Source organism: Trachurus japonicus, chromosome 12 (genome assembly GCF_045865225.1).
Source record: "Trachurus japonicus isolate A0001 chromosome 12, Traja_1.0".
Lineage (NCBI taxonomy): Eukaryota > Metazoa > Chordata > Actinopteri > Carangiformes > Carangidae > Trachurus > Trachurus japonicus.
Window position 1 is genome coordinate 7646097 of NC_140918.1, and position 20352 is coordinate 7666448.

Consider the following 20352-nt stretch of genomic DNA (forward strand, 5'->3'; position numbering starts at 1 on the left):
TCTCAACAACTCATAAATTCTCAACTACAGTCCCAAACCAGTTTCGGCTGAGAATAGGATACAAATAACGGTCCACGGGCTTCCTTTTTCTCTCTCTCTCTCTCTCTCTCTTTTAATAAAACACAACTTCAGTCCGATTAAGGCGTATGCTGAAGGAAGTCGATTTCCAATCGCATTATCTGGGTGTCTTAATCGCAGTTGCAGAACTCCGATATTAGTCGGACTAACACGTTTACATGCACTTCTGTTGTCCAGTTATAGTCGGATTAAGGCAATAATTAGTTTTTTTCAAGTGTCATGTAAATGTACTGATTATCTCTCAGTTAATGGATTCGCTTCACAGAGCTTTCTATGCTAATACTGAAACAATTGGTCTATTAATCAATTTGTTCATCGTATTTTACCTGTCTGGTGTTAAATTGGATCATATAATATCTTTCAGTTCGTGACTGCTGCAGTCTTGAAATGGAGACAACAGTCAGTAGGTTTATCAGTACTGGAAATATAGAGTAGTTGTAAATTGCAGTTCTCGACCTTTCAGAGTAGATTTTATTCAACATAGAATTTGTGGACTTATGGGATATATTCATCAATTAATACTGAACTGTGTCCATGCATTTTCAACCATAACCATAAATAAATTCTGAACATGTGAGCAACCGAACCACAGAAATATAAACCTTTGATGTCTTTTAAAGTAGATTTATTTAGATGCATCTAATGAAGTGAGATTGCTAAAGATCATTCAGAGTGCCCTGTCTCTGTTGTGGTGAATGTATTGGCATTTTTCTCATGTGTGCATGCATTGTTTTGCTTTAGAAGTCACTGAGTGGAAGACAGACCCCACCCCCCACCATATCTGGTGTATGTCACATCTATTCCAGTTTGGCTACAACAGAGAGAGAGAGAGGGAGAGAGAGGGTAAACATGGAGTTGACATTTCCAGCCAACTTCTGCTACAGCGCGTCTGCTCTAGTTACAGTTTCACTGCATAAACTAGTGCGACTTCTTCGCTCAAGCTATTAGTAAAAATTTGTGCATGTGCTCCGACTGGTTCAGGGTAGAAGGCTGTCTGTCTGTCTGTCTGTCTGTCTGTCTGTCTGTCTGTCTGTCTGTCCGTGTGAAGTGTTTCGTCTCCGAGCCTTTGAGCCTTCCCACGGCTTTTCAATGCGCCCTCTCTGTCCCCATCATCTGCCTCTATAGAGATTCAAAGTATTTGGCAGCTGAGGAGCGTTTGTCCGGTTCCTTGATTCAGCTGAAGCCATGCAGCAGCAGCAGCAGCAGCAGCAGCAGCAGAGGGCAAAACAATGGATGATTTGATTTCAGGCAGTGACAGCAGATTTGATGTTGCGAGCTCACGCGGTCATATGACAAAGCAACGTCATGGGATGAGTCAGCCACCTGAGGAATGGCATCAATAATGTGAAGAAGTGGGACAATTGTGATAGTGGGTGCAAAGATTTTATGAATGTGCATGTGCCCTCCTGAGGATTGCAAATGTCAAAAATGTGAGTTTTCCGTGTCACGATTGTGGCGCATGCTTCATAAGTTTAGATCGCCATGGTAACCGAAGCAGCAAAGGCTAAGAGGATCTGGAGCAGGGCTATATTCAGACGTGGGATGTCCCGTGCTGATATTTATAATTTATGGCAATGTTTCAGTCCCACTGACTTACTCAGGCAGCATGAAAAGCCCTGACACACTTCTCTGAACTTCATGTGACTGCTCTTCAAGACGCACATTTCTTATGACTCTTCTTGTAAGACGTCATTTCTGTTGTTAATAATTAAGAAAACTAATTTCCATTCGCACACTCTAAATGGTTTTAAGTTCATTTTTGTCACGCCACCCTTGCAGCAGGTGGTTTGGATGTATCAGAGCAATATTTGAAGAAACACTTTGTCATAACGGTAAATCATTTAGAAAGGAAAACCAGCATTTTTATAGATTTTTATTTCCTCCTGGTAGTGTTGCCCGCTGGCTATTAAAGCTGGCTTTACAAACAGCTGTCAATATACATTTATGACCCTTAGATATTAATATTGATTGAATACCCCATTGGGTACGATAAAGGCTTTTCATACAGTCCATCCAGCGTTGTGTGTCTGTTTTTTAGCTCATTATTTTTCAGAAAACGGAAATATGCATAACAATCAGCATGCTGGTCTATCAGTTTTAAGATATACATCTGTGTATTCAGATTCTCCCCAATGATTTCTATGCTTGTATGACCCAGTTTAAACAACATCTGTCTCTGCCTTCAGTCTTGCCGTCAATCAGCGGATACAGACGTGAAGCCAAATCCATCTGTAGTTTGGTGTCTAAACGAGGAGCCGCGCTCTGCCCCTACAATAACCCATGGGAGAAAAAAAAGAAATGAAATAAGTTCCTGGCATGAAAGCATGGCATTTCTGCAGAGGACCTTGTGTAATGGAATAATTGGGAAAGGGTTTTGCTTTGTTTATGGAAATGGAAAAGAGGAAAGAAAACAGTTCTTAGAAGTATAGAAGTGATCTGTTGTAATATTGCTCACAGATAAGACGTCTTCATGCGGCGCAGTCTAACTGATTTTATGTGCAGGAGGCCCGGCTATGCATTATCCTCAGGCTGTCCACATACGATAAGAGTCTGAGCACTGGGATGGGCCAAGAATCTAAACCATACTGCAGCATAATGAAGCATTTTCTATAACCATTTAATATAGTCTATATAATACTCAAAATTGACTAGTGATGGACTTGGATAGTGACATAGTGGTAGATAGAAATATAACTGCTGTTTTCAGGTAAAATTTACCTTTGAATTTTGACTTTTACAGCCTAGATGCATAGATAATAAGATATTATTAAGCTGGATCTGAATTCTGAAGCTGGTACTGTTTGTCTGTGTTTCACAGCTGGATCGGAAAAGCCAGGGTTAACGAAAAGCGTTGATAACCAGTGTCATGAGACAAGCTACCCAGGACTGATTTTTCCCGTCTGTCTGTCTGTCTGTCTGTATGTCTGTCTGTCTGTCTGTCTGTCTGTCTGTCTGTCTGTCTGTCTGTCTGTCTGTCTGTCTGTCTGTCTGTCTGTCTGTCTGGGGTGAGGAGATGCAGCAACGTCCTCCTGTGAACAGTCTCAGATCCTGTCCAGGCCTTTAAACCCTGTCTTCATATAAACCTGGGATTTGTGACTGTTACATTTCAAAAAGGGTTTCAGCTCAAGTCTGGTTTCAGTATGCAGCTCACACATACATCTCATGTGACTACTTGTGATCAGATATTTTTTCCCCCCTCTGCTTATAATGCAAATTACTGCACATCTCACCGGCTCCTGTGAGCACAGCCGGTCCTCAAAGACAAAACAGTTCATCTGTTTTTGGCTCTCAGACTCCAATTCACTTGCAGAAATGATTAATCTCGTTTCTACCCTGTGCTACTGTTGTTGGAGGTGGTTGTTTCACATATTCAGTGGCTCCACTGGTACAAAAGGAAAATGTAAATCCTCTCTGACTTACTTCAGAGTGATACGGTCCACAGTGCAGTAAATGATGCATGTCTATAGACACATGCTCTGCTGACTTCCTCCGATCGTTGCTTTTAATAACTGCGCCCACGTTGTGTTTTTGATGGAGTCAGTCGGTTTGTAAAGGGATCACCCGGTGAGAGCAGCTCCCTTTGAACCAAGGCCGGCGGTTTGGATTAAAATGAAATCAAATCTGGGTTTGTGTACACGGGCAAAGTGGTGGGTTCGGAACCACAGAGATGTTTGGCTTTTCTGTCGCTGCACTAAACCGCCTGTAAGTTTTGGGTCCAGCTCTCTGTTTACCACTTGACGTCACCATGGCTGCTCCCCACCTTCATCCGCGAGCATCTCCTCTCTCTGTTGTCATCAAACGAACGCATTTCCGACTGTGTGTTCGCTCTCGGTGGTGCGTTTGACAGCAGCCTGAGAACGGGCCAAATTTGATTTAGTTTTCAGTGTTGACTTCTGAAGAGTCTATTAGCAGAGGAACAGGCCGGGTAGGACGAGGGGAGGGAGGGGGGGTGGGGTGGGGGGCAGAGAAACCGGTATTACTCATACTCAATTAGCGCAGTAATGAAAAATAATGTCATTATTACCATAGCAAACACAACAGATAAACAGCTGTGTTACTTGGCTTCATCGGTGTAACTGAAATAAGCCCTGCCCTTTCTGAACTTAATGAGGACGCGCTGTTACATTTCTATCATACAAGTGGGTAATCTTACATCTAATGTCTTTATGGGGGAATCCAGAACATACATATGTATGAGGAAGTCTTTATGGCGCCTTTTTTTTCGGAGCTTGGAGCACCACTAATCCCCTTTTAAAACCTTTTTATCTGTATCAAAATTAGCAAGTCAGGAATAGAGTATCGAGAGATTTGTTTAAGGAAGCGGCGATGTTCATGTAAATTGTCTTGTGCACAGGACAAAGTGCTTCCTCATTATCGAAGGAGCTCATGTAAATACACCGCACAGGTGATTTCCTTCAGCCGGCTACTTTTGGTTTCGTGCTGACTGGGGGAGCGTCTGCAAAGGAGAAGAAGAAGCACTGGCTGTCGGTCCCCTTCCCCCACCACTAACACCACCACCATCACCCCAGTTGGAAAATTGACGCTTCTCCTGCTTTTATTCCAGCGTGTGACGGCAGAGGGAACTTTTGTTTGGCAAATTCAGGATCCCAAATAGATGTGATGAGGATAAAGGCACCCGGGAGGAAGTGGAGCAGAAACTAATGAGTGTCAGTGCAGTCCAGTGTGATTGCAGCTGATTGGGAGACTGTATGAATAAGTCAAAATTTTCTCTTTTCTTTCCCCCCTCTTGTCCTTCTCTTCTTCTCTCTCTCTCTCTCTCTCTCTCTCTCTCTTTCTTTCGTGCTCTGTAGCTCCATTGTGCTCAACGAGGTTAGCGGAGGGATGATGCTATCTTTTAGCAGCCTCGGTTTGTCTCAGATCAGCTGGCAGGGCTAATCTCTTTCCAGACATGCACGGACAATACTGTTGTGTTGTGCTCTGACCTGAGAGGTCAGATCGTGTCACATTTTAAGGCTGAGTCTTGTTCAGGTTTCTTGGTTTTAGACAAACTGGACGTATGTTGCTCTAATCGCTTTAATAGCAGCACGGTCTCCCGATCTCTCTGGGATTCTCGTCAAATTGTTAATTTAGCACATGTTATCAGTTTTGTGAAGGACATAAGTGGGAAGCTAACTGAGCATTGGACATGGTGGAAATGTGTTGCTATCTATCTGTGTGTCTTGAGGCAGCACTAACGCAGCATGAAGGAGGAGCTCTTCTATTTCGGTATATTCTCAACTTAATAAATTCCACCTTCATTCAGCTCTTTGTAGTTCAGTGAGGAAAACTGCTGACAAAACAGGTTTTTTTTTAAATATCCAACATAGTGAACAGTAGCTCTGCACGGCCCCTAACGAGCATAACTTAGCATGATGATGGAGGGAGACGTTCTTTTGACCTGAAATTGACTGCACTTGAACATGCCCATTTCCAATGGAACGTGGGCCTTATACAGGATAATCTAATCTCATTACTCTGTTTAGATCTTGGCAGGAAGCTATCAGAGGAATTTATACTTTTTCGAATTGGGTTGGAGCTGTTTGAGAAAGTTGGTGTTCTTTACTTATACTTATGTTCTCTTTTATCTCTGTCCCTTTATTAGATAAGCAAATTGTTGCTGTCGGATCTGTCGTCTGCCATCCACTGGGATCCAGGTGCTTGAGTCCTAAATGACAAGGTATGTAAGGCACCACGTTAATTTCACCCAACGTCCCCACTGCCAGAAATTGGTTCTTTATTTACTGCTGCTGTGACTCGACTCTGCAGGTTGCACAGCCATTGATTTGTGATTTTATTTTGCGGTAATGAACAGCCTGTCAAGTGACACTCAACAGCAGGACTGAATTTATTGCTGGTCTTGGTTTGCTTTGGACTCAGATGTAAAGTGCAAGCAAACACATCCTGTATGAGCAGTCCTGCCCTTGTGGAAGTGATGTATTTGTGTCAAACATTAGCCCAGCTCCAAACAAGAACAAGAAACAACAAGAGTGCCCCACCCTGTTCTCCTGGAGGCCAAGAGACATGATACACCTGCCAAACTAGCTCTGTGCGTAGTCAGCATCCTATTTCATCTTTTAAAAAAAAGAAAAGAAAAAAAAGGGGGTCAGGAAATAGCCTCCCATCTGATAGAGCTCAACCCACTTTTCAAAATACGGCATGACCACAGTTCACAGTGGGATTCAGGCCTCTGACATTTCTGACGGTAATCCAATGAGGCAGCTGTGATACTGGAGGCAGCAAAGGTCAACATATGTACCTAACGTAATGTGAAATTAGCAGCATGGTAATTAAAACTGACTTTGAGGTGGTGCCGTTACTTAGGAGGAGTTTTCTTCTCTGCAGCTGCTTCACACTTTAAACCCCGGCCGCCCACTGAAGGGAATTAATAAATTGTTGCATTGTTGGATTGTGACACCGGTCCACAAGACGCAGCGACAGGCTGTCAACAACCACGAGGCTGTTGATCATGATCGCGGGGAGCGTTTGTTCTTGCAAATAGGTGGTTAAAAAAACATCCACGGCTCACAAACTTGCCCCCAGGCCCCAATTTTAGGTGAAAAAGGACAAACTTGCCAGGAAGTGCCTTCAGGCTGCTGAGTGCTCCGTCATGTGTCCACACCGAGGGAGAGGAAAGGAAACACAAAACTTAATTTGTGACCCTCCGGGGCCGCAGAGCTCCCGCTGATGATTATATTCTCTGTCAACGTTAATGGACACCCGGCGAAGACTTGAATATTTAATTTGACCATTTTTGACCTGTGTGTTGGGGAAACAGTGACAATTAAATGACGCATTTCCAGACGTCTAGACATTATCCTTTTAAACCGTAAAGTCAGTTTGTTTAGAGGACAGACGCTGCGGATGCAATGTCTTGTGACCTGAACAGTGACAGACAAACAAAAGTGAATGACAGAATAAAGCACGTCATGTTAACCCACTGCAGTGCTGCATGAGGCTGTATTGTTTCTGGGCTCTGCTGACAGGAACAGGTTTCCCTTTCAAAGCGTGAAGGATTTAGCTTTGTGTCAAGTGCAGTGCGTCCACATGTACTGGTTTGACTACTGTGCATTCTCCTGTAGCTCATTGCCACCGTATCTGCATAACTTTCACACGGCTGCAGGCTGTTACATTGTCGATCTACATTTGACACTTGGATCTGAACCAAGATCAACAAACTGTTTTTTTCTTTGTCCACAACTGGGATTTCTTTTTCTTTTTTCTTTCCATATAAATCAACACCAAATTACATGAGGCAGAAAATCGTTGCTGCACTGTTACATGATGATTACAGGGCTACAGTATGTGAGCACGCGTTCAGCGCTGTGATCAATACAAAGTGTCACTTTAACAGCGGTTACAGACTACAATTCATTCACATAAGCATGCCGGGGGATTTGCCGCCAACAATTGCTGTCATTGTACACAAGTCATATGACAAGACATGTTTCATTCTTGGTGGATGACGGTAACCTTTTTATAAAATATTTGCAAACACACCTTCAGCCTTTACAATTGAGGGCAATTCTCGTGACCTTTCAGCATTGGCAACTGTTTGTCTGTCACTTTCTTCAGAGTTGAGATCTCTCCCTTTCTTTGTATCATTCATTATTATTTAATTTGCAGACATAGATTTAAAGAGACCCCGAGGAGTTTGCTTTTGGTTATAAAAGAGTCTCATATTAGTGTGGATGAATCTACGTTACCCACACTTGTTAATGGGTCCATTTTCGATAAATATATCATTTTGTCTTTATGGTTATTTTGATTATTATTTAGTGGTCGACTCGCCCAGCATTTCCTGGTTTCCGGATCGCTAGTTGGCATCGTTTATGGTTGGAACTATGACGGTATCTAATCGCCTTTGAACCTCTGACTTTCGTTAATTAATTAATGAAAACATTCTTGGCAAATGCTTTCGCTTTCGTCTGTCTCACGTGGAGGCTCATGGGAAATGTAATGTGAAAACACTTCCGCTTTCCGAAAGTCCTCGTCATATATGTCAAACTTGACAGAGATAATTGTAGACCAATTCCGTACGTTGGCCTCTTAATAGACGTAATGAATTGTAATTTGTATAACGGCAGTATATAATGGCACAACATATAGATTAGACTCTTCTTATGCATCTTAGAGGAACATCCAGTCGGCTTTTCATGCTCACATTGGTAACTGGTTGTCAGATAATCAGGTAAATTGATGATTTAAAAAAACATGCTGCTGCTTCAGGGTGTCACGGGGGCACAGTTGGAGTCTCCAACATGGTTTTGATGAGGGTGGAGTTTGCAGTAGTGAGGGCAAAATAATAGTCTTTGGCTTTTTTTCCCTACACACAACCCTTATTTAAGATGGAAACGTGAACTAATTATAGAGCTTTCTGGTTATCTAAAGGGCTGTAGTTCTCATTCAGAGAGGTTATACATTATTTCTGATTGGAGATGGGGTGGGGGCTGCACCATATTCTGACCATCTTCACAGACAAATTTTTCAATGTGAACAGTTTTTTTTAGTTTTTTTTTTAGAAAAACACAGTTAATGAGCAAACTTTATGACTTTAACAAGGCTCTTGGGAAATGTTATCCATCTCCATATTCTCCAGTAGGCAAACAAGGGAAATGCGGCAGTTGTCTGCATGGATACGTGGCTCTGACCTGAATGTGTCTGACCTGGTTACTCAGACTTGGCAAACTGGTTTTTGCTTCCTCGGTCTTTGTAGCTGGCAGTGACAGACAGAACGACAGACAGACAAGCAACTGTATCTGTTACTCAGTCCTTCACAGCTCTTCACTGGAGAAGCATCGTCCCGTAAACATTATCACTGTGAGAGGTTTTAGAAAGCTCCTCTCTCGGTGTCTAAGACGAAGCCCATTTATTATTGAAGTTACAGTAAACATACACAGTCACATCAGAGAAGACGTGTTCTTCCACTTAACTACTTCTCAAAGCAAAAGCAAGATAACTAGTTAGACTTTGTATCGCTTTTGCTTTTGCTTGTGTATCGATTCCTGCACTTTTTTTTTTCCCGACTGTTGGCCATCTGTGGGAGTGGCCTAGATCATGAGCTGCTAGCCCTCCAGGTCCTCTTGAGCTCTCCGAGTTGGAAACAAGTCAAACAACATTGGTCTGCAGCACTTGAACTCCCTGTTGATATTCACATTAGCATACTTGGTTCACTGTAAACAACACCAGTCGTTTCCTCTCTTGTCCCTCTAGTAGTTCAAGATAAACTGTTACAGTGAATGAGGTGGCTGTGTATCCTCGATGTCACATGGGGCTGATTTTGGACTAGAATGAATGAGGTTCTTGACTAAGCGCAGTGAAATCTAACACTTTCTGTTTCCTGCTATTTTTGTGGCTGTCACATGCTGCACGTCTGCAAAAAGGCATTAAAAATAATCCAATTTTGAGCAAATAAGACATTTGCATTAAAAATATAGCCTGTCTCAATGTTTTGCATTTATTGCCCCCATAATGTTTGGTATAATATCCATAACATCAGTGGTGTCAGTATGTGACTGTAGTAGCTGCAGGGTTTATGTAGAAGTGGGACGACCTTTTTCTTTGCTCAAGAGAGGGCAAAATATTAAAGATTAGAGACAGTGGTGGATGCTTTTCTTTTTTTTTTTGGCTGTCCTTTTGGATGTTTTGTTATTTCTGTTGGATCACAGTTCACTCCATTGCAATACGATGCACCAGGAAGACATAGTGTTGTTTGTACAGGAGGTAAGGAGGTGCTATTGGCAGCCGCCGCCGCTGCATCCTCAGTGGGTTGTAATCGGTGCTGGGTATTGATCGCTTGGCTGCTGAGGAGCGCCAGAAACTTTAATTGAATCGGCTCAGCAAACTGATGCTACTGATGCATTGTTACTGTGATTGATTTAACGATACGCTACGATAAAAATCAAATGCCTTTTTGAAGGAGTCAAATATTTATGAACTGCTTGGACAGATAACAGCTGTGGTGAGGAACCTGAGCTCTATGAAACAGTGACTGCAACAATCTTAACAAGAGCTAATGCCATCGATCGGATCCCCACTGTGCAAATAGATCCCAGGGGCCCCATATTTAACTTGATCTCATATTTAATTAAAAACTTACCGGCAGAAGAGATTTTACTATTTATAACCAGCAGGACTGTTTCTGCTTCGCCCTCGGTTGAGTTTTGATGAGCTCTCCGGAAAAACCCAGACTATTTAAAACAACTGCTGACCTTTTTAATGTACTGATATGTGTACAGAAAATATCATCCAGCAGAGCTCCAGTCCTTTTTTAGGCTTTAATGAGATTGTGTTTGAACCAAGCTTTTGTGTGTGTGTAAACAAATGCACTTCTGAAGTTTTAAAGGTTGGCAGCTGAATTATTAAAAATAAAAAAAACCTTGCCAGTTTAGATGATGCAACCTTTATGCAAACAGTTATGCAAACCTCAGACCCTGCTGACCTAGCAGTCGACCTGTTCACTGTGTTGCAGCTCTTTACTTTATCACATTTTGTTTTGGACATACGTACATCGGTGGCTCTTGTTTGTGTCTGTGGCTCTTCTCAGGTCCTCTCAGTATAGGGAGCAGTGTGGAAATAGGACATGAAGCTGCAAGAGGAAAAAGAGGAGGAAAAGGGTGTGTGTGTCAGTGTGTGGTGAGGGGAAGATGATGAGCAGAGAGGCAGCTAACTCACACTAGATAATGCGTCCAGTTCATTCGATAAGGCAGCTCTGCTGTCTTTCAAGCATACAAGTCTGCCAGCTAATATCTGCAGCCTTGTTTCAACAACCAAGGCTTTTCTTCAGTTTCACATGGGATACCAGGCAGGTTAAACAGTTGATTTAGCTTTATCTGACATAGGTTTCACTATGGGCTCAGGGACCAACTTTCCTAAAGTATTAGCAGAGTTTAAAAAGAAATGTTCCCACTTAGTTTTCCTTTTCATTAGCCTGGCCCAGCTCCACATGACAGACACCGAAGAGAAGCTCTTGTCTGAGAATATCAAGCTCTCTGACCTCAGGATGGAACTTTTTTTTTGTATGACCCGAAATAAAGTCGACGTCAAGTGACGCTTGCGGTGAGCTTGTCTCACAGGATACCCTGTTGTTGTTGCACATCTCAGCAGAACTGTCATCAGTCTACACGTAGCCAGGAAGTGGCTTTCACAGGCACAACATCAAGGTAGCTACAGAAGAACTCATAGAAGGCTGTGGTTGTAGTTCAGATACTGAAGGTTTGGCGAGGAGGAGCATTGTTCTCTAAGCTGGTTGGGTTCAGTCATCCATTTATATCATAGGAGACAAAAGCCTTTGTAATGCCGTGATTTACCAACTCAGAGGTTTAAAATAAAATGATGAGAGATTTATATCATGTGATCAACATCAAGTATCACCAAATCAGATCCTGTGAGTGGTTATGAGTCATGTCTCCCTCTATATCTCCATAGTCATGTATAATTATTTCCATACAGTAGATATAGAACCACCACATTGAGGGAAGAGAAGATGCTTCTTCTTCTTCCAGTCTCATGTGTAATGGGTAATCTGCTGGATCGCTACTTGATTTGCTTGATTTACAGAGAGAGCAACCCTCATAGATGTTGAGACGTCGAGCGAAGGACTGCGATGAAGTGAATCACAAACACAGGCGCTGGAAAACGCCCTCTGAAATTCCTCTGGGAAAATAGAGGCTGTTGTCTCCATTTGTCCCAGTAAAATAATCCCTTTCATTCATTCATTCATAACTAAGCTGTTCCACATCTGATCGCTGTCATTCTCACTGGTCCATTCAGTCAAACACATGCTGGATCATAATAGACTATGCTTGGTTAGAAAAAAAATCAATGAGCATGAGGTGGCATTAGCAAAGCAGTTTATGTGTGCTTGAATTGATTCCTGTGCATTTTCTTCAGAAATAAATGTTCTTTTTTTTCATTCTACCAGCATTAGCTTGGTTACGAAACATAAAGTGAATTGCAGTGACAGTGACTGTTCCCAGCTTGTATGAGAGGTCAGAAGATAAACAGGCTTTTTAATCAGCGTGTTGAATGGGAGGGAGGAGACGCAGCCCCTTGGAGGTGGACGGTGTTATTCCAGTCTTTGTCGTCCTCTGGGGGATCCATGACATCTCCATAACCTCCGAGTACTGAGGGGCCTCTAACAAATGGAGTGAGAATCAGACCGCATTCATTTGCCTTGGGCCCAATCCGTGTCCAAAGAAGAAATAACGTGGGAATTATTCATTAGCGTAATTATGATGGTCATCTCAAAGGGAATTGAAATGAACACACTCTGGGATTCAGAGTGTTTGAAATCTCCTGGACCGTGAGAGTAAGACGCATCATCATCAAATGTTTCCCCAGAAGAAGTTGGTTTCAATCAGTTGTGATGGGAGTGCTTTACTTTCTTTCTTTTTTTTCATTTCATTGGTATATATGGAAAAAAAACACATTCAGTAGTGTGTTATGATGGTTTATCTACAAGAAAACTACAGAGAGCTCCTTTTGAATTCCAGTGTCAGTGGGTTATACTCAGTTTAGGATTGAAACCTACATTCATCAGGTTAGTTATGGTTCTAAACAACCATTTAGTTTGAATAAAAAAAGAAAAAGAAATGTAAACTCTCTGTAAACATCCTGCAGGGTTTAACATTCATGCTTATCAGACACGTGTCAGACGTTTCCATGTGGCTAGGCCACATATTTGTAGTGGTGGTAAAGTGTGTAAAGCTGCTTTCACTTCTCCCCGGCATTAAAAAAATTCCCTGTCCTTTCATTAGCTGTGGAAACGGTTTTTCCACCTTTTTCTAACTGGCATAAAATATGAATGTGCACTTACACTGTGTCCCTGCTTCTTTTTGAGCTCTTATCATGCAGGGTAATGACTGAGAAGGCAGACACCAACCACTGCTGCTGCGGCTTAAATTAATGTTACCAAGAAAAGCTTGTTTGTGAGCTCGGGGTGGGTGGGTTGGAGCTATGGATAGCAGGGTGGTAATATCACATTTTCAAATGGTGGAAAAGCTTTGTTGTGTTTCCTGTGTTGTTGTTTTTCTCCCTGTTGTGGTCCTGCACATGCCGGCTATGTAATCCTGTTGCTGCAGCCTAATAGAGTGATTATGCAGAGGGTTGACCCAAATTCACAACAGATACATTTATTGAAAACGACTCGTTCTTAATTAACCGTTAGTGTGGGAATTATTTTTTTCTTATAAAACTTACAGAGCCAGTTTTGCCTCTGTGATGGCTGACTGACATTTTTTACTGGAATATCGACAAGCTTCATTTCACTTTAGGAGAATTTTACCAGCCAGTTGCACAACTATCACTCCCTGTAGCTGTTGTAGATCATCTCTGGTGCAGCACAAGACGACAGTCAGTTACACATTTCAACAGCTGAGGTATGTTACAGTATTGTTTGTGCAGCAAACAGAAAGCCACAACAGTTGCTCCAACGTAAACAATAAACATTGTTAACAAACAGCCAAGTGGTGGGTTTGGGGTCGTGTAGCCGTGTGTCAGGGTTTATCAGAGTACTCCATCTTCAAAACACTGTTTGTTGATGCTCAATACTGTTTGACTGTCAGCAGATTTTCATCTCTGAATACTGAGTGCATTCAAATCCTTCCTCAAACACAACCTTATTCTGTAGTTTGAGCCGCTAATGCTACACAAAGACAAACAACAAAGTATCCCAGTAATAAAGAAACTTTTCAGATCATTGAACTTTTTCTCCATCTCTAAGCGTTTAGCTCATGTACATATGTATGAGGGACAGCAGCCTGGTGCTGTAACCAAACGGTTTGTCCTACTTTTTTTTTTTTTTTCAAAGACGTGAAATTTCAAAGTCTTGCATAACCATATTCAAACACAGAAGAATGTGTGTAGGCTCCATGTAAATGCTCAGAGAGATGTAAGTCTCATTGTTATGATGAATGCAGTGTATTGGAGCCGGTTCGCTGCAGAGTAGAAAATTGGGGGAAGATGCTGTAAAAGGCACTTTGTCTTTTGTCACAGATCGGATTACTTGCCCTCATTTCACCATGAATTCAAAGAAAACAATCATGGTTTTGTTTTCTAGAGTCATGCAAGACCACTGAGACCTAAGACCGCTGGTGAGAACCAAAACCAGAGGGAGAGTGAAACTGGAACTTCAGGTTCTACTAAGCTGCAAACCCCCACGACAGATACCGACAACAGGGGTTGTCTTTCTGCCTTTTCAGCTGTAATTCCAGCTTCAGTTTCCTGTTGCTTAAGTTTTGTATCCATTGATTGCTTCCTATGTTTAGCTATCAAACCCAGTTGTCAGGTTGTAGATGACCGGCAGCGCTAAAATAAGAAAGAAAGGCACGGATATGTGTCTAAATGTGCTGGGGAACAGTAGATTTTTTGAGAGTTTGGACTACAGAGACATGGATCTGTGTCTCTTAGTGTTGTCCTGTTAGCTCAGTATCCCACTGCATTATTGAGAGGCAGCAGTTCTCCTGTTGTGCCAGCTGGAGTTGAATGTGATGCTGTTAATGAGGCACCCAGAGGAAAGACATCACCACTCACTATGTTGTACACTGCTCTCCAGTATATTTACCCACCCTCCTACAAGACTGATGCACCCATACATTATTTCTCCAACGCAATTAAATGCTTTTCTTTATTATTTGCAACAGTTCATTGATGATATAACTAAATGGGGAAGGAGTTTAAATTTGCTGTATCTAATGCAACATTTCAGCAAAACCAGACCTTGTCTACATCGTGCATAAGTCAACACCTGCTGCATCAAACAACAAATGTGCTTTATTTTTCTGCCCTGTCATCACTATAGTTAGAGAATGTAATCACTCTCCGATCATCCTGAGATGACTGTAAAATGAAACCTTGTAAAGATATAGATAGAGCATTTGCATCTGTGTTTGCAAACTGCATTTCACAGCAGCGGCTGCCTGGCAAAATACGTCACCTAGAACTTGTTTTTATAATGTATTGTAGAGGAAGACGATTGCGTCACTGGAACTTCTCTCTCTGCGCTGGACTTTGATTGGTCAGTAAATAACAAACGGGATCTTCACAGTCAAGTTAGAGTTCAAGTTGAAGCCACAGTCTCGCACACTGTTGCAGCCCGCTGGCACTCCGCCCTCTGTGGAGGAAGTGACTTTTTTCTTTCCTCTTCCTTCGCAGACAGAGCCAGCGCAGCGTATCCCACACTCCCATGCAGACTGTTATGCGTTCTTCTTCTTGTGCATTGTTATTTTTTTTTTTTTTTTTTTTTGACGCCATAATCTCTGATATAAAATTTCAGCCGGCAATCCTGTAACAGTCCACTGCAATCTGGATCAAAAGCTCCTTTCATAAGGCGAGAGCTAGCCCTCACTAATCACATTCTGCTATATCAACCGGACGAGCGTTATTTGCTATAAATAACACGAGCTGCTTGCAATGCTCGCCGTCAGATGCTGCACTTGCGTTTCCGCTTAACCCGTCAAACACATGTGCACACTAATGATCACATCACACCTCCTGGATTTGTGTTTACTGTTGATTTTGCTCATTCAATAATATATCCTTTGTCTTTACCTCCAGTCTGTTGTTTCATCTCTGCCGTCGACTTCTCAGTGAGGTGGACGAGACGAGACATGCATTGGAATCGGACATTTCGAAACGGGAGACACATTAGAAACTGCTAATTTGTTCCTAGCACATTCTGTTGAGTGGCCACAGTGGAAGGACCCAATGACCTTTGGCAAACACACACACAAACACACACACACACACACACACACACATTAATCATGAAATACAGTGTAGTAGTCTAATTGTCTCAGTCTATTTCTGCCTAAATTTGCTTTCGACAACATTTCGTTCACATTGACCACGTTTTGCAGAGACGTCTTTACGGCTCGTCTGTGTTTTATCAGTCAATGACTTTCCCATAAACAGCGCTCTGTGTGTGTGTGTGTGTGTGTGTGAGACTTTGGGGGTCGGACAGCTGATTCTACCCTTGACCGTAGTCTCTATAGCAACAGCACTGACCCAGGAGGCACTTAAGTTACAGGGAGAGGACTGTGACGGGGGAAGTGGTTTCCTGGCTCTGACTGGGGGAATAAAGTGGGAATCTGTGACTGGTTTGCCCTCTGGACTATTTCATTCACTGTTTCACAGAGGAAGCCCCAAACATCACTGGCAGGCTGCAGAGTCACATGCACGCACACAAACACACACACACACACACACATTTTGAAATGTCTGGGTAGTTGTTTTCAGACTCTGAGCGATCTCGCTGCCATAGGACCAAGCTCTTATACTAGATTTAAGAAAATGTGCTGCTTAAATAAGTAGGCTAAGAAAGGAAAATCTCAGCTGAGAGCTTAACATGTCTGGAAATCTGTGTTTTCACGTCTTGAACTTCCTCAGTTCAAAAGTCAAAAGCTCTTGGTGGACTAAAGCTGGGTGAGTGTAAGCAGTCATCATTCCAGTAACATGTAGGTCAGTGGATAAGCCTATCTGTGTTGTAGGCAGTGCGGTTCTCATTACTACGCTGCCCTCCAGATTACTCTAGGGGGGGCTTCAGACAGACAGACAGACAGACACTGCCACGGTTATCCAGCCCATTTCACTCTCTTAATCGTCCTTGTGGGGTTAAGTTGTAGCAGAACAAAGTGAAAACAGCACATTAATGGCACAATAGGACCTTAATAAAGGATGTCATAAAGGAGGCAGGAGGGAGATGTACAATAACATCACTGCAATGCTTCCCGATGGAGGAAACGCTGCAGTTGTGCAGGAGTGTAAAAAAAACTTTTTTGTACATCAGGAGTTTGTTTTGCATCATGCAAATGTAGCAGCGGTGAGAAAATCCTCTCTACACATGTAACTGTTGTGTTGTGTATCACAAACATCTGACCTACTGAGGAGAACAGCTGAACTTCCTCTTATAGAGCTTGTTTGTTTTGAAGGACTTGTGTGTGTTCCCAAATTGGCCAAGTCCCTAACTCTCCAGCTTATCATTCAAGGTCCGCTCGCTGCTGTCTGCCACTTATCTTACTTGGCATGTCGACAGCATTGTGCAATATAAATTTGTTTTTTAAGCTTTGATAGATGGCAACACAGTACGTGAAAACACCACAACAATGTGTTTGTTCATGTCTTGACACATCCTGCCTGTGGCTCTCATCCATAGCGTCCATGTTGAGTCTCCTGAAGACATAGATGACAAAAACATTTAAAGGTCCATTGTGAAATAATTGGCTTACTAAGGTTTATTGGCAAAATCTGAATATACTAAGTGTGTAATCGCTATAAAATAGAGAGAGTGTCGCCATCTTGCGCTGCCATGTTTGTACGGCAACCCAAACGGAAAATCCAGCCAGTTCATAAACAAACCAATGAAGAAGAAGGAGTAGGAAACAGCAGACATATGGTAAAATGGTTTAGATCTTCAGCTCCATGCTCCTGAAATACTTGTCCCAGTTGTGGTAAACAAGTTTTTTGGTCTTCGGAGGCCACCGTCACTTTGCCGACGGGAGGAGTGAGCGCTGCAAACTAGAATCTGAACGCTGGATGTCACGGTTTTCCCCCCATTTCACGCACTGGACCTTTAATAGTCTGTGAACAACAGTCAGGTTCTGGATACACAACCAATATTTGATAGGAGGATGAGTTCATAAACAGTAAGAAAACACACAGCCAGATATTCAAAACTAATCCCACTCCCATCAGCTGAAGAGTTTTGTTTAGTGCTAATTAGCAAACGCTAGATTGCTAATGCACTCTTGATGGTGAGTGTGATAAACGCTGCGTCTGCTAAGATCAATGAGGCTGCAGAGTCAGACTGTACAGACTTGGTATCAGTATGTGTCTCTGGTGACCACTTGTGATCAGATCTCACTTCCTCCCCCTGTCTCTGTTTCCAAATAAACACTCACATGTGTTTATTTCACTGTGCAAGAGACCAAACGTCTCTGTGGTGTCAATGAGTTTGTGAGAGGGACGGCGAGAGAGCGGGACACGGAGGGGCCGAAGCGAATCGATGCTCTGCCACGGCTCCACGCTGAAATCAGGAGTTTCCAAAAATAAATCGATGTATGACAAACACCTTTCAGAAGTATAAAAATATTTTCGCTTTGTTGGTGAAAACCGTGGCAGCACAAATTGGACTTTGGCAGAGGACGAATAGGCAGACACTTGAAACACTGTGGCCATATGCGGCCCCAGACCACCGCAGTGCATCATGGGTACTGTGTTTACACCTGTGCTCTGTGTACTTGAGAGCAGATCACCCAAGTTGCATATTAAACTAGGGTTATTGTATTTAACTAAAACTAGAAAAAAATAATTTAGTAAACTGAAATTAAAATACAAAATGACAATTTTTCAACAAGACGTAAATAAAAACTACAATGAACAATGCAAAACTAACTAAAACTAAACTGAATTTCAGATAACATTAGCTTAGTTGTAGTTTTCTTAGAGATGGCTAAAGTTGCAGGAAGAAAACGCCACAGCTCAATATGAGATGACTTGGAGTACGACCCACAGGTAGATAAGAGTGAATGTAACGTTATGAGCAGTGAGCACTGACGGGAACTTTATGGGATGCAACTAAAAGGGACAGAGGCTTTCTCCTAATACCTGAAAAACTAAGAGTAGGACTAAATAAAAATTTTAACTGCTTAGTCACTTGGTGAACTAACTAAAACTAAACTGAAATAAACAAGCAAACTGAAAAAACAAATGAAAAATAAAAACGAATGAAAAATAACCTTGGTATGAACAGGGCCCGTCGCCAACACTGACATTTTTTCTGGTCATTTTAACATGATCAGGAGTGAGTTGTTGTTGTGATGATGAACCCATCCTTCAGGTGTGAGCGACCAGCTGCAACACGTTCACCTCCTCTGATCGTCTCCGGTCCTGATCGTCTGTCAGACTCTATACACATCAGATGATCTCCGCACAATGATTTCTTTCTCATGACCTTTAATCTGCTGTTGCGTCTTAATTGCTTCTGCTTACATACCTCACAATAATCCACAATTTACCCCGTTCTCCGTTAACCCACATCACACTCCCTGTTCTTCCACCGCCCCCCCCCGCCCGCCCCTCCTCCTCCTCCCACTCCCATTCCCACTCCACATAGCATGCGTCATCCATACTCTCAGTGCTCATTACTCGGGGTGAATGGAGCCAAGCCCTCTGTCATCCCCTCTGGTGATAGACCAGATTACTCAGTGTATTTATACATGAGCTGCCTGCTGCTATAGCACAGGGTGTGTGGGAGGCCGACAGCCTCTTGGTTGTGCATACTTCATGTGAGTGTGGGATGTGGGTGTGTGTACATACAACCACCCCCTTTTAACGAGATCTAGATAGAGCGATGTCTGCCCCGTCCTCCCTTTTTGACTCATCTTTTGGAAGTTTCCCTTTTGAAGGTCTACGACTCCTATCACGATGGGTTATTAGGACTTGTTTTGCATGTGTACAGAAATACACCTGCTTTGCATGGCTCACAGAAAACATCTCCACACACACACTCACACATGCAAACATTTGTACATCTGATGACAAAGACACTGAGATGGAAGCAGATTTCACAGAGGTGAATGACTGGAATAGTTGCTTGTAGCAACTGGTAACACAAACTTGTGTGGGTGTGTGACTGATGGTGTGGGTCAAGGCTACCACAGTTCCAGTCGGCCAGCGAAGGACTCGGAGATTATGTGCCGTGTCGGAGCTCAGATTAAGACGAGGGGGAGGAAAAGTCACATTCTCTACATGGTCCACAGAACAAAGCCGCTGTTGACCAGAGCACATTCCATAGTGGATACTGTACTTGGTGAAAAAAGAAAAAACCTGCCTGTTGACCCTGGAGCTATAAAAATCATAGCAAGTTTAACAGACAGGTTTACAACTCCCCTCCTATCCGCCCTGTAAGCTTTCCCCTCTAACCGGACTGAAAGCCGAAAAAGAATTTCTGGCTTCATTATGTCATTATTTTTTTGCAGTGGTGGTGAGAGTTTGGGATAAAAACCAGTCAAGGACATGGATTTCCAAAACGACGGCTGATTCATGGCCTACTTCTTTTCGCATTTATCCGCAGCTTCGACCCAAATGAGGCTACAGCCCACGATGTTGAGAAGCAGCTCACTTTGCATACCTATGGAAATTTCACAAGTGGAAAACGGCTTTTCCCTCAAGTGAGAGAGAGAGAAAGCTGAAACCAAAAATGTACGTTTATTATCAGGCTCCGCAGGGATACCGTTTCATCGTAACGAAAACCTTTAAAAAGCACAGGAAAGTAGGCCT

At 42.6% G+C, this 20352-nt stretch overlaps 1 protein-coding gene across 2 annotated transcripts in view; it reads left to right on the forward strand.

Moving 5' to 3' along the window:
- Window positions 1-20352, forward strand: part of erbin (erbb2 interacting protein) — a 52705-nt gene that overhangs the window by 3957 nt on the left and 28396 nt on the right. For both annotated transcript variants that reach the window (XM_085792885.1, XM_085792886.1), the window contains exon 2: window positions 5681-5755. The gene's annotated coding sequence lies outside the window, so the exon portion shown is untranslated. The remainder of the gene's footprint in view (window positions 1-5680; window positions 5756-20352) is intronic.